The sequence below is a fragment of the Benincasa hispida genome, unplaced genomic scaffold (genome assembly GCF_027475165.1).
Source record: "Benincasa hispida cultivar pf3 unplaced genomic scaffold, pf3_genome.v1.1 HicScf1515, whole genome shotgun sequence".
Classification (NCBI taxonomy): domain Eukaryota; kingdom Viridiplantae; phylum Streptophyta; class Magnoliopsida; order Cucurbitales; family Cucurbitaceae; genus Benincasa; species Benincasa hispida.
The window spans coordinates 1-15,671 of record NW_028325871.1 but is presented as its reverse complement, the minus strand read 5'-3'; the positions used below and the strand labels follow the sequence as shown (position 1 = coordinate 15,671).

At 31.6% G+C, this 15,671-nt stretch overlaps 1 long non-coding RNA gene across 1 annotated transcript; it reads right to left on the bottom strand.

Moving 5' to 3' along the window:
* Positions 1–12,092: 12,092 nt before the first annotated feature.
* On the bottom strand, positions 12,093–14,666 carry LOC150031022 (uncharacterized). The gene is made up of 4 exons (XR_016526273.1): positions 14,606–14,666; positions 14,012–14,082; positions 12,363–12,524; positions 12,093–12,264 (listed from the first exon to the last, which is right to left on the bottom strand). It is a non-coding gene; the product is annotated as an uncharacterized LOC150031022 (long non-coding RNA).
* Between the last annotated feature and the right edge of the window lie 1,005 nt (positions 14,667–15,671).

Genomic DNA, 15,671 nt, shown 5'->3' with positions numbered 1-15,671 from the left:
AAAAAGGCAAAGATGGAGGCGTCAAATTATTTATTATTCAACTAGGGATTCTTTTTAAATTATTTATTTAAATTTTGGAAACTTCAACTTATACTTATATGTATTTGTTTTTTTTATTTATTAATAATAATAAAGTATTTTTAATCCTTTCAAAATCACTCTTACGTTACTTTTACTATTAAGAGGCGGATGAGACCATAAGATTATAATTAACTATCTCTTGTTACAGTAAATACTATTTCAAAATAATTATCTCTTATTGGCAGCTAAAAGTAAAATAGTAGTTGTGAAAATATTAAAGATGAACTAAATAAATGAAGGTCTAATGATCCAATGATCGATATTACATCATTTCATCTATCGATTTTGTCCAACATTCTGAAGAATTTCTACTCATTGATATATTTTAAGGGAAAATACATATTTCTTTCCTCAATTTTGAAATAGTTTCAAAATGTTACATTTTTAGTCCTCAAGTTTTGAGTTTAGTTTTGAAATCCCTAACTAGGTTTCAAAATGTTACAATTTTACCACTGAGATTTAAGTTTTGTTTCGATTTGGTCTCTATATTTCAAGACTTATACTTTTAACCTCAATTTTTCATTAAATGCTCATTTTTAGTTATTGGCATTAATGTCTATTAATTAATTTAAAATAATTATGAAGTGAATTTAAAATTTAATACAGATAAAGATAGTAAAACTTAACTAATTGTAATTCTTTGTATTCTTTTAAATTAAGTAATAAACATTAACACCAAATACAAAAAGTAAGTAGCTAGTAAAAAATCGAGGTTAAAAATGTAAATCTTGAAACGTATGGATCAAATAAAAACAAATTTCAAATCTCAAGAGTAAAATCGTTACATTTTGAAACCTAAATCAAACACTGTCCAGCTTTCTTGCCGCTCTCTCCACTCTCGCTCTCAAATTTTCTCTTCCGTCTCGCTCTCTCCAGCTTTCTCGCTCTCGCTCTCGCTCGCTCTCGCATGCTCTCGCTCCCGCTCGCTGCTTAAGGCTTTTCACGTAAGGGCTCTCGCTCCCGCTCCCGCCCGCTCGCGCTCGCTCGCTTAAGGCTTTTCATCGTAACGGCTCCCGCTCCCGCTCGCTCCCGCTCTCGCTCTCGCTCCCGCTCCCGCTCGCTCTCGCTCTCGCTCCAGGTCTCGCTAAGTAGCCCTCTAACTTTCTCGCTACAATTCTCGCTCTCTCCAATTTTCCTTCAATCTCGCTCTCTGTACTCTCGCCAGCCTCGCTCGCTGGGTTTCTCGCTCTCCAATTCTTCAAATGCAAGGATTGCACAACTTTTATTCTAAAGATTTAGATTTAGCGATATTTTAATTCATAAATTTTCAAATCGACATTTTAACTCATAATCATAATGTTTGAATTTAATAGCATTTTAGTGACTTGTAAGGTTTTCAGTATCAGTGTGGCTAATGAGAGCTAACGTGGCAATTTATTTTTAGATTTAAATTCTATTTTGGTCCTTAAGCTTTGTATCTTGTTTTATTTTTATCTTTAAACTTTCAAAAACATTCATTCTAGTTCATTTAATTTGGTCTCTACTATTAAAATTCTATTAACTCTTAAATAGAATAGTGAGATGACTTGTATTTTTTGATAATTATGTTACCAAATAAGTTAGTCATGCGAAAAAAATCTAGGGGTTCACATTTGAATTAGGTGGTAAAACGATTTTATAAGGCTTCAAAAGTCATTTTGGGTTCGAGATTTTGGAAGTTTCACTATTTGAACGCGTTGGTCATTGACATTTTACTTTACATCCATATTGCTCAACCCATGTTGAATGTAATTTCATCTTTAAATAAAATTAATCCTTAAATGTTAACATAATATTAACTCCAATGACCATAATGAACACTTTATAAAAGTTCATGGACAAAAACAAATGTTCTTTAAAGTTTAGGACCAAAGTAGAACAAGGTTAAAAGTTTCGGGACCAAAATAGTACTTACAACTTATTTTATTAAGAAATTAAAAAAAAATCATAAAATATAATTTATTTTTTTATTCTTTCCCCTTCTCCATCCATAGTTGGTCACCGTTGTAGTCTTCATCGCCCCCTTTTTTCTTTTATCTTATTATTTTCTTCTTCTTTTTCACCTTCATCGTCTTTCTCCCCTTCTTCCAAAATTAGAAAAAAATAAAAATTAAATGCTAAAAATGGGAAAGTAGGAGAAAGGTGAAGAAAGAAAGGAATAAAATGAAAGAAAAGAAGAGGAAAAAATAGAACAAAGAGAGTATTATGATGTATTGTATGTAAATTGAAGAAATTTTGAAACCGAATTAATTCGGTTCGGTTCGATTTCACTTTCGAAAACCGAATTTGAAATCGAATTGAACCGTTTTTAACTATTCATGTATATTGGATGTTAGTTTTGCGTAGTTTATAGGTCAATCTATTCATGTTTATTGTGTCACATGTGCATGAACCTAAGCTATTTATTAAGTATTTTATGTGGGAAGTTTTTCAAATCATTATTCGATTCATAATTATTTGATTTTTGAAACTTCGTATATAAACTCTATTTCCACACATGAATTTCTAATCTATTTTTAATCATGTGTTTTAAAAAACTAAGAAATTTTTTAAAACTAAAAATAAATGGTTTTCATAAATGCGATTTTGTCCCCACCCGCCCTATAGATATCTCCAGATGAAACCCATAATAGAGAATTAGGAAGAAACAAACATAAATTTAAAAAAAATGTGAAAACGAAATCATTATCCAAAGAGGTTTAAATAATTAAAATAAAAATTTATAATATTTTATCAAGTTAATTTTTTTCCTAAAAAATCAATTAATGACTAAGAAGATAAAATACTATTATAGTACTTATTCTATTTTATTAAAGGTATATTTCAAATGTTACACATTTAGCTTATAAACTTTCGATAACTTTTTAAACTTAATTATTGTCACTTTTATCAAATTTGGTAAAATAAAAACAAAAATTTTCATAGAAAAATACACGTTATAAATACTAAAATTAAAATGAAATTTTGGAAAAATAAATGTGTGGTATATTTCCAAGGAAAGTGTTGTCCACGCGGGAGCCAAAGCGCGTAGATAAGGTTTATCTCAGCTTTGGATTAAGACGGTTGCTTGCGAAAAGACCAATAATTCGCTTTAAAATCACTTTTGGTATTTAAACTACGGTAAAACTAATAATTCGCCTTACATTCAATTTAATTTATGTATTTGAAAATCTATAACAATCTAGTCTTTATTTTGAAATCAAATTATATTAAGGCTCGACAAAATTCATCTACATGGATAGATCAATATACTAATTAGACATCCAATATGTTTATAAACTATAAAATCAAAATTGTTAAATAATAAAAACTAGCATTAATTTGGATAGAATATTCTTTTATGACGTATATATTAAATTGTTACAAAAATTAAAAGTATGTGAACTAAAATATTACAAAATAGAGAGATATAAAGAATCTTTATTACCATTGCTTTGGCTTTATAAAATGACCAAACTGTTCTCATTCTTCAATACATAATCAAAAAATTACCATACGAATTATGGAAGAAAACAATGTGTTTTGCTTTCCTTCTCAATTTGATAACACTCAAACTCAACAACAATTTCATAATCACAATTCTATTTCCCCTCAAAACTCTGTCAGCAATCTATTTTATCTACAATATTACGATATTAATATATATTTGAGAAAGCAAATAATTTTATCTACATTTGCAAGTTATATTACAATATAAATAAAACTAATAAATTTAATGGATTAAACGATGAAGTGACAAGATGAGGACCTAAGTGGAAACTAACCCATCTGATGATTAACGGGTCATGCAGTCAGTAGGGCCAGAGTCGCATCCAACATCAACCATTAGCATAACCATAAGATTAGACTGGAAGCATAACTTACACCTAATTAAAACTTGATTTTAACGTAATCGTGAACAAGGCTCCCTGGTAGAGAAACGTGTTCTAAACATGTAATGCAATATAACAATTAACATAACCATGCAACATAATAAAGGTACACTACCATAGAACGTTTGCCCTTACGTCATCATTCTTTGTTTGTATTCAATTTTAGGGTTTTTTCTCTCCCACTTTCTCGCTCCCGCTCGCCCTTGATAAAAATTTCCAATTTCCAATTTATTATATATTTTTTTAATTTTTTTTCCTTCTAAATTTCCACCCCTTTAAATAAAATTTCATCCTGCTTATTATTTGACATTTAATTTCCTGTATGCGTACAAATCTGGGTCGTTACAATTTTTCTATAGGTTATTTATTTAGTTTCCAAAATCATAAATTTTGAATATTAAAAATATGTCTAAATAGAAGTTTCGAATCTCTAATTTTTTAGTTAATAGTATATATTTTATGTCTTGTCTAAATAATCCTCATTATTGAATTAACTAACATATATATGATCATTAATTTGATAATATTATTTATATTAACATTTAAAAAAAATATATTATATTAAACTTATTGCTTATGTGACAGTAAAAATAATGAAAACAAACTTTCGGAAGACAAGAAGAAACTTTAATTGGATTTAAGGTGCTTTTTATTCCCTCCATTAACCTCATATTAACTATTTCACTCATATTTAGCTTCGTTGTTGAAATTTTAGTAATTTAATTAATTTTTAAGTGGGTAAAATTTAAAAATAAGTCATTTGAGAAAAAAATTAGAGTATTTGACAATCACTCAAAATAGCTTTTTAAATCCTTTCAAAGTATATATTAAACAATTTCTTTTATTAAAAAATATATTTTAAATAAAAATGACTTTTCTGGAAAATATTTTTTTCTTTGGTTAATCAAAGCATCTCTAATTTGTGTAATAGATATTTATATTATTTTTTTTAAAAAAAATATATCTTTGGTCAATAAGTTTTAAGTTTAGTATTTATTTGGTTCCAAAGTTTAGAGATGTTACACTTTTCATTCTTGATTTTTTAGTTTGATTTGAATTTAATCCCAAATATTACAATTCTACCATCTAGGTTTGAGTTTTATTTCAATTTAGTTACTATGTTTTAAGATTTACAATTTTAATATCAATTTTTTTACAAATGATTCGCTTTCAATCTTTAGTATTAATTGTATATGAATTAATTTACAATTATACTTTATAATTATTTTAAATAAAATAATAGATATTCACATCAAAAATTAAAAGTGAGTATTTAGTAAAAATTTTAGGTTAAAAATTTAAATTTCGAAACATTATGACCATATTGGGGAAAAAAAGAACTCAACTTGAAAGTGTAACCTAGAAACTAAATGAAAAGTAGAGCCAAATTTAAAAACAAAATAAAATAATTTTTTTTTCTCTTATTTATTTATTTATAGTAATATCTTGTAAGAAGGTGAAAAAAGAGAGAGAAAAGAGGAAAGCTTATTGAGGTGGCTGCAAAATTGAAGATAATTCTTAGAAACTGACTGCGGGCAGCACCATCTAGCCGGTCAGTGATCGTAATGCAAACAGCAGAAATTTGACCGTTATGTTTGAAAATATGTCAAGTCAACAATCTTGTTCTTACTAGTCATTCTCCTTCATCTCACAATTTTATTTTATTTTATTTTATTTTTGGAAGGTATTGTAATTAATTAAAGTGTGGAGTGGGGAATCGAACCTCAGACTTCGAGATCGATAGTACAAGCACTATGTCAACGCTCTTGTTGATTTCACAATTTTATTTTATCTTTTTCTATTTCAAATAAATAAAAGAAATTCCATTTTGATTGGTATGATAATTAAGAACATGTTTGGTCACTGAAGTTGGTCGTTGAAGGTGATCGCCAGAGTTGAGCAATGAGACATCAGTAGTGACGAGAACTGAGTGTACTATTGGTAGACATGGTATAAAATGTCGGTGACATACGATGTTAGCCTCCCAAACAATGAATTGAGTTCATATCTCAACTCATCTCATCTCACCTCTCCACCCCAAACACTCTCTTTTATTATCAACTAATATTTAATGGATAGCTATTAAATGATTATTTAAATTAGAATCCAATTTCTATAGGTTAGATGTTCAATCTTGCCACTACAATACAATACTTTTTATCTTTATTGTCATTATTTGTCATTATTTTGCCATTATTTGTCTCATTTTAATAGAGATGTAACTTAGTCAAATTTATTTGTCATTATTTTGCCTAAAATTCATAGCTCAATTTAATATACAGTGAGAATTCGTTGACATACTAATGATGTAAAATTCGACAACCAAACATTCCTTTTATGCATTGCATATGGTCAAACATAACATTAGACTTTTTTCCCTTCTTTTTTACCTTCCTATTAAAACTTTATTATGTACTACTTTTGAATTAATTATTCAATTTCTTCAATGGCTTAAAACCTTTTCAAATTTTAGATTTTTCTCGATTTATTAGCAATTGTTTCATTTTATATCGAGAGAGCGTAATTTTTATGTCGGTCCTTCTTTTATTAATTCTTATCTAACATTTATGTTAGATGATATAAGATTAAATTTACCTTCACTTACAAATTTAAGCTTTTGAGTCAATCGGTGATTTAAGATGATATTAGAATAGATTTTATCATATTAAATAAGATTTATTTAATTTATGATTAAATTCTAATTTGTTAAACACCATTTGTCGAAAGTGCATTTATCGAAAATTAGGAAGTGTTGTGCTATAAATAAATGAATCGTAATTCAGTTGACATAAGCTTTTACTAATCAATTTTGAAGTTAGAGGTTCGATTTCCTTATTCCACATATGGTAGAAAAAAATGAGAACAGAATAAATCAAATATTTTTAATACGTTCATCTATCAAATTTTTCTTCCCATAATAATTTTATAGAATACATATTTGATTGTTCATGAATGTTATTTTTTCTGGAGTATTTACCAAAATACGAAGTGCACATAATTAAGTGGTAATTGACATGTATGAACCTTTTGTAACAACCCAAATTTGTACGCATACACTACAAGAAATTAAATGTCAAATGTTAAGCAGGACGAAATTTTATTTAAATGGGTGGTAAATGTAATACCCTAACCCTAATTTAGAAAGCAGGAAAACAAATAAAATATATAATTAAGAATGAAAAATATATAAACTTAATAGGAAAATCGGGTGAAAATTTAGAATTGGAAAAAAACAAGAAATTTATTAATTATCCAAAAATAATGAATAAGGGGCAGAATCAGGGAGGATTAATTAGAAATTGGACGCTATCTAATTCAGGAGACAAAGGGCCGTAGATAACTTTTTGTTTGGGCACTGCTCATTGGAAAAATTGGAGGAGAATTAATTGCCCATATACTCTTAAAATTTGAAAGAGTTAAAAAGGGGAAGTGGAATCCACAAGCAGTGATGAAGGCAACCAACGCGTGAAAACTAGCGAGATTTGAGAGAAAATTGAAGAGAGCGAAAGTGGAGAGAGCGAGATTGGAGAGAAAATTGGAGAAAGCGAGAGTGGAGAGAAAATTGGAGAGAGCGAGATTCTCAGCGAGACAATGGGAGAGAGTAGGAGCCACGAGAGCGAGAGCGAGAGCCACGAGAGCCAAACCAGCGAGAGCGAGAGCTAGAAAGTCACAAGATCCAAACCAACGAGAAAGTTAGAGAGAGCGAGATTATGAGAATAGAAAGAGCAAGATTTGGACAGAAGCGGGGATTATGGGTTGAATTTGGCCACGATCTTATAGATTATACATGGAAAACCCAAAATGGAATACAAACAAAGGTGGATGACGTAAGGGCAAACGTTAGCCAAAATTAGGTGTCTTATTAAGAGAAATTCTTAAACCTAAGTAATTTTAAAGAAGCCATGTGTAGGATGAGTTATCACACAGAGAAGAGCTGGAAACAACTATAATAGGAGGCTTTAGGCTGACAGTTAAACGGATTCTCAAACAAAACTTAGTAGTAAAAATCGTGTGAAAATGGTGAAGTAATTCTGTTAGTTAGAAGGAGGAAAAGCAAGGGAAGTGCTGCCTAAAATTTCCTTTTAAGAGGGAAAGCTCTACTGATTAAACCATAGGGAATAATAAGGAATAACTAGGATCGCAGTCAAAGTAAGTAGTTATCTCACCATCTTTTTAAGTGTTTCATGGTAGTGTACCTTTAATATGTTGCATAATTATGTTATTGTTATGTTGCATTACATGTTTAAAATACGTTTATCGACAAGGGACCCCATGCATTATGTTTGTTCATAAGATTAAATTTTAATTAGATAAAAGTTATGCTTTTAGGGCTAGCAGGGATGTATGGTTGCACCCCTCTAGTCCAATCTTACTGTAACATCCTACACCTTTTTATTTATTTATTAATAATGTAAAACTTTTCCCTTTTCAGTAATTGTCCTTAGTTGAAGGACATGTTTGGAATTCTGAATTTAAAGTATAAATGCGAGGATTTAAATGTTGTCGTGGAATTTATTCAAAAATTATTCAATTTGAAAAGTTATGGCAGGAATTAATTATTTTTGGAAAAAGGAAAAGAATTAAATAGTATAAAGTGGGTTAAGGAAAGGATCTAATTAGAGTTATACTATTTTCCTTTTATTATTATTATTACTATTATTATTAGTATATTTTTTTAAAATAAAAAGGACCCCCCCCCCCACCACCACCACCTTCTCCCTCACTCATGCGAGCCCGTCCTCCGTTTTCTTCTTCCTTGCCGCACACCCAGCCGCTACACCCTCAGTCGTCGTGCACCTCCAACCGACCACCATTCATCGACCTCGAAGCGTCGCACGTCCGCTTTCAACCGGTTGCACCACTGGATCTAGCCCCCGCGTGCCATCAGTCACCCAGCCATCGACTCCCCCCAACTGCGTTGCTCGCCATTCGTGGGTTTCGACTGACCAGATCCCACCAGTCAGACCAGGCCGCTCGCCGTCGCGTCGTCCCTTTCAGCCATTCGTTCCGTCCGCGAGCAACCAAAAGCTCTCCAGCCGCTGCCGTGAGCCTCCGTCCAGCTGGGCCGCTCGTCCAAATTCCCTCCAGCCACGCGTTCGCCGCCCCAGCCTCACCACTGTCGGTCGCCATCGTCCCTGCACCTCGGGTCCGCTTTGGTCTTTGTCGGAATCTTGGATTAAGGGTAAGTGTAAATTGTTTTGATTGGATTCCTTGAGGATTTTGAGTAGTCACTAGAATTTGGCCTTGAATTATTGGTACACGTCATGTTTTGAATATAGGGAAAAATTTTAGGTTGCTGAAGTTGTCGTCCAGCCGAGTAAAGGGGTAGTCGACGAATCTTGGTGAAGAGTAAGGCTCTAAACTTATGTGGGTTGTTAAGCATGTTGTATGTTTATGAATTTCTCGATTTAAGTTTGACTGAACCATAGACTGCGGCCTAAAATAATTTGCCCCGATGTTGAGGTTTGGATCTTGAGGTTTCCTGGTGTCTTTGTTTTGGGTGATTTAAGTTTGATCCTGTGGGCTTTCGGTTTCGTTGGACAAGGAAGAGGTTGAGCTTGCTAGTTTCTAGAGTTTGCGAGTAAAGGTAAGTAATCTTACTACTGGAACTGCCCACGGGCCAGGCTTTAATTGTGTATGCTAGCATAATAAGCGTATGTTATGGTAAATGTTAGCATATTGATTGACAGTATGACCTGAATCAAAGTATGTTCTGGCATAGATTCTGATTTGTTTACATACACACCTAAGTGCTTGATCGTTAGTATGTGATAGTATGTGTTTTCATATATCGATGTCTGATCTGCTGGTGTTGAGGCATACTTGCATGTTGTGGATTTATGATATAAGTTATACATGGATGATGTATAATATGTTATTAAGAATTATGTGTATGTGATGAAGCCAAGGTATCAAGGATTTTTATGTATGTTTTAGAACTGTACAATGTTGAATCATAGCATGTTAAGACTGTGTGAATATCTTCATTGATTAGTTAGATGCTCACCAATTTTTGTTTCTTTCGGGATTCACGAGTTTGTGTTTCCTTCGGGATTCACTAGTTTGTGTCTCCTTCGGGATTCACCAGTTTGTGTTTCCTTCGAGATTCACCATTTTTGTGTTTCCTTCGGGATTCACCAGTTTTGTGTTTCCTTTGGGATTCATCAGTTTGTGTTTCCTTCGGGATTCACCAGTTTTGTGTTTCCTTCGGGATTCACCAGTTTTGTGAGCATACTTAACTACAATAAGATAGGACTCAGTCTCTCATCTATTACATGTATTTATGTGCCATGTGCGGGTATCTAGAGGACATAGATGCCTAGCCTGACCCCAGTGGTGGGGCTACTTACTGAGTATTTCATACTCATTCTTTCTTATGTTGATGTTTCAGGTAAGGGTAGAGATGCACCGGCGATGGCGCAGCGGAATTCATGATCGAGCCACTGGGACTAGTTTTTACGCTTCCGCATCATGAGATTTAGAGTTCTTTTCATGTTTCCCTTAAATGTTTAGTTTTGATGTTTGAAACTTATTATTAAGGATTGTTTTTTTTATATGTATTTATTAACCTTTATGATTTATGGGTACCCTATTATTGTTTTTAATAATGGCATTTAATAAATGTCTCTTGAACTTCTCTTGTTTTTAATTAGCATTTATTTCAAATAACTGAGCGTCGTTTTAAATTCTTTGCATGCATTTATTTTAGTAACGGCCTTACCTAGATCCTAGGGTTCGGGTCGTTACACTTACGTTTATGTTAATGGTTGATGTTGGATGCGACTCTGACCCTACTGACTACATGACCCGCTAATCATCAGATGAGTTAGTTTCCGCCTAAGTCCTCATCTTTCTATCAGGGCAGAGAAATTTACGTTAGAAGCATAACCGACCACCACATGTTATTATATGTTTTCAGTCCCAATCATACGTTTTCAGGACATGTTGCATGTGATTGTGCATTTGGTCACTACCCTATGTGAGAAATACTTACTGGGTATATTATATACTCATCCTATTTTTATAGACTTTCTAGGTAAGGACACAGCATAGTGGCAGAACTGGATGTCGCTCAAATGGCCAACCATCAAACTCACTATTATAGGCACATACATTTTTGTATCACTACGCTAATGTTTTATGGATCCTGGTGTTTTGTAAAATAAACTTTTTATATAGTTTTCTACTTAATTAATAAAATCTTAGATATGTTCTTTTGAGATTTTTGCCAAAACTATCTCATGATAGAAAAGTCTAAGTATGCATGTCGTAGCGGTTGGACCATAATATGTAAGGAACCAGTCGTTACACCTTCAGATCTCCATCCCTCATATTTGTTGTACTAAAAAAATTGCAAAAAGTGTAAACAAATAGATATAAATTCTTTCATACAAATATATCGAACATGATTTTCTTAGAATAAAAAACAGGGTATGAAGATTACCTTGATTTTCTTAATATCGTTTATTTAATCATTCATTATTTGGTATACTCGTTGACTAAATTTTATCTATTAATAGTTATAAAAAAGGAGATTTTCAAAAAAATTTTAAAAAATAGGGAAACTATTTACACAAAATAATAAAATCTTAATATTCTTTATCTAGCATAGAGACTGACAGAAGTCTATCGGCATAGAAATCTATCTGTGTCTATCAATGTTTTTTTTTTTACTTTTTCTGTAAATAGTTTGACATTTTTTCTATTTGGAAAATTTCTCAATAAAAAATTATTTTAGAATTTAACCTTTTTTTTTTTTTAATACAACAACATGGGGGATTGAGCAACTTCCAACCTATAGGAATGTTTGAGTTTTTATTTTATAATATTTTATTTTTGATCATTTGCATGTTAGTAAAAAAAATAAATATTATAAATTTGTCCTTATAAATTAATAACTATTATGTTATGAATAATTTATTTTTATTACTATTGTTAATATAAACTCTGTTTGAAGAACTACTTTATAAAATAAATATTTAGTTAGTTATGTAGGATCTGTTTGCTTGTGGAAAAATGGTTTTTTTAAAAACTTATTTTTATTTAAACATCCTTCGTGAATATTTATTAAAAAAAACATTTAAAAAGTTATTTTAAATACTTATCAAACATTTATTTTTTTTAAAATGACTTATTTTTTAAATTAAACACGTGAAAATATATTACAAACACACTTTAGTTTATTCTTATCATCAGCGTGAAGAAAATACATCAAAATTATCTCTCTGTTTAAATTTATGCAGTCAGTTCTACATATTTACATTTCATGATCCCTGTAGGACACCCTTGAAACCATACAACGTGCTTCCTTTTGCATGAACCTGTAGGAAATCTTCAACAAAATTATAGAATCTGCTAATTAGCCACAACTTGAACAGAAAACCAAACATTTATTCTTGATTTATAAATGTGGACACAATGAGACCCTACCAAATAGTCTAGAAATCACATTATGCCCTCTCAATGCTTGGCCACAAAACTAGACAACTCCAATCTTCAATTTCTTATTCATCTGCATCGAACTGGAATCACTTGGCACCAACATTGCCGACGGTTGGCCGAAAAGATCAGGAAACAGCTTTGTGATCTCATCTGCACGCACATATAACACACAACTCAAACACTCTAAAACCTTAAGAAGTAGCAACTGGCCTCAAACTCATTCTGTAAAACTCAAGTTCCAAACAAAAGCGAGATCTATAATCATAAGAAAAACACAGTAAAAGAATAAACAAAACTCAATGCATGTCACTACTCTTCCTTCGAGACATCAATCAACTCAGAGCTAGGAGGGCATCGAGGATTTTGAAGGGGTTTTTGAGAATAGAGGGAAAAGGGTGAGGTTGATCGATACGGTGAGCTTGGACTTCACTATACACAGTAGAAACACGGCCGATCTCCGACGGAGAAGATGCAATGACGGGGGAAACATCGGCATTAGCGATGAAAGGTGGAGACATTGGTAGGAGAGAAATGAAAATGAAAATGGGGAGATAGGTAGAGAAATGAAAGATTGAATCAATGAAAGAAGTGGAAAATTGAGTGTTCGACAAGGTCAAGAAGATGAAGAAGGACTCGACTAGAATAAGAGGAAAGAGCTTGTGGATGAAATGGATAACACTCTAAGAAGGGATTTCGGTTCTTCAAAAGCTCCATATGAGTTCCTGATGTGAGGATTTGGCCAGCAAGAGACTAGAATTTTTATGGCTAAAACAACGAGAGAGAGAGAGGGTTTCAATGAAACGGAATTTTTCATTGAACAAATGAAAAGAGATATTTGGTCTCCAAGCGAATGTAACAAATTTAATCTACTTTAAAACACATTTGGTCTCCATGAAATTAATAAATTTGCATACAGATAAAGACCTCCACCAACATTTGATGAAAACTCAACCTTAGCAAAAAGAAAAGGCTTACAACAAATCCCAACCAAAAACACCTGGAGACTCTAGTGGAAAAGGGACAACCAAGGTAAATATTTAGAACTCGGCTATGCTCCACAAAACTTGCCACTTTAGGAGGTTTTTTGCAAGACATGGAAGGTATTAATAGTTCCCAAAGAACCAACCAAGAAAATAAATGAACTTTCGATGGGATTTTTAGTTTCCACCAAGAAGTGAGAACGTAAGAATAGCAAAACAAATAAATAGGCACTTCACAAGAGGACTGAGGACCCAGACGACTCAAAGAGAACTTTCATATAAACAAGAAAAGAATAAAAATGTACAAAATATTGAATGCAATATAACATGAAAATTGACTAATTTGAAAGTAAACAAGAAATTGAACAAAAAAAAAAATATAACAAAATGGTGTTTCCATATATTTTGTCTGTAACTGATTCAGGTGCAGTCTGCCCATTGCTATAAGTAAACTGAAAAGTCAATGCATTTAAGTCAGATAAACATAGATACATCATTGTTGTAGTTGTCATGGATTATAAGATAAAGATCATAATTTTCAACTAACATTTTGCAACAAAAGCATTATGCTTCATCAAAAGGTTGCATTTTTACCAATAATTTCATTTAATTAAATATAAAGGGCAGTGCAAAATATTTTTTTTTAAAAAAAATCACCTTAATACCCCAATCGTATTCAGGTCCACCTAGATTGTGTGACTTGCACTCATTATAAATCCTCCGTTGGCCTGTATAGAACCAAAAAAGATTATGCAAAAAGGCAAAGGAGCATGAGTATAAAATACAAAAAGTTAAAAGTGAATTTTTTTTATCCCCGCTTGACATATTTAATCAATTCCAATTCTGATTTGTCAGTTACTAACTTAGGATTTTAATTTGAGATTCTATTCTGGAGATGAAAATACCCACGAACTAAAATGTCATCTCTTTTTCTTTGTCCATGCCCTATAGAATCATAAATCACAATCCTAAACAACTAATCACTCAAAGAACCGATTAAAAGAGAAATAAAATAAGTCAAAAAATAAAGATCAGCTAGTTTCAAGAAATCAAGGAACAGAAAAATCATAAACTCAAGTGTGACATAATATTTGACAAAGACTAATTCAAATATTTTTTAAAACAATGATAAGATAAAGAGCTAGATTTTAAGATAGAAAAATATTCTAGGCAAGATTTAGAGTTAATATGTGACTAAATCACTCAAATTTAATAGCCTGAAGGTAAAAGACTACTACAACTTTTTCATACCTTTTAGTGTGTTCTTCTACTCCGTAACTTGAATTGGGGACAAAAATAAAGTGATTCAACCTAGCAAAAAAGTACATGATGAACTAACCAAATACAATAGTCGTAACAATTTTTTATATTGTTTAAACTAACATCCACACTAATCGACACTAATGACCAAGTTACTTAACTAATATTTCAATATTTTAGCTTTAATGACATTTAGCTATAAACTAAATAATAATACATGAAGTATCAAATTTTAACAAAGGGCAAACAAAAAGAGAGAAAGAAATAGAAGAAAGGAGTATAAATGGAAATGAGATGAAGAAAACAGAAAAACAAAAAGATATTGAGATACAATCCAGGAGCCCTCATTTTCCAATAATTAAAAGAAATACCATAAAGCTTCGTCTGTGATTTTGTCGGCCGACCCTTTACAAGACAATACTGAGCAAAAATATACACCAACAAAATAGACATTACAATGAACTTAACACATTCATAATAATTCATGTAAGAATGGAAACTACAAAGAAGTTAGATATCTCACTTCCAACTATGGAATTTGACCCGAGACTTAATTAAAATATCTTATCCAAATTCTGAAAAATAGGTTCGATTTTCATCAATTTGGTTGTGTAAGATACCTATATCCAGATCACCTGCTCCATTCTTCTTTTAGATTTGAACTTGCATAATCAATGGTAGAATTCTGATCTGACCTCCTCACATGACAAATGGAGCGGCGTGAATTATAATATAAGACTGGGAAGGAGATTAAAGGAAACGACATTTACTCTAGAAAGAGATCATATTACCATCTAGTTCCACCATTGTCTTCTTGATCACGGGCTTGAACTTACTTGCCAAACGAATTCTACCTTTAGAAAGAGATCATCAAATGATAAATATTAAACTAGACTTCATGAAGATGTTCTATCAATCCAAAGCCTTTCAAAATTGTTAAGTGAAAAGATACTCCACTTTTACATGATGATACTCCACTTTTATCCTTGTTTTTCTGATCTTACATGCACATTGACTAGTCTTTATAGTATTGTGTTAGTAACTATTAAGTTATTTG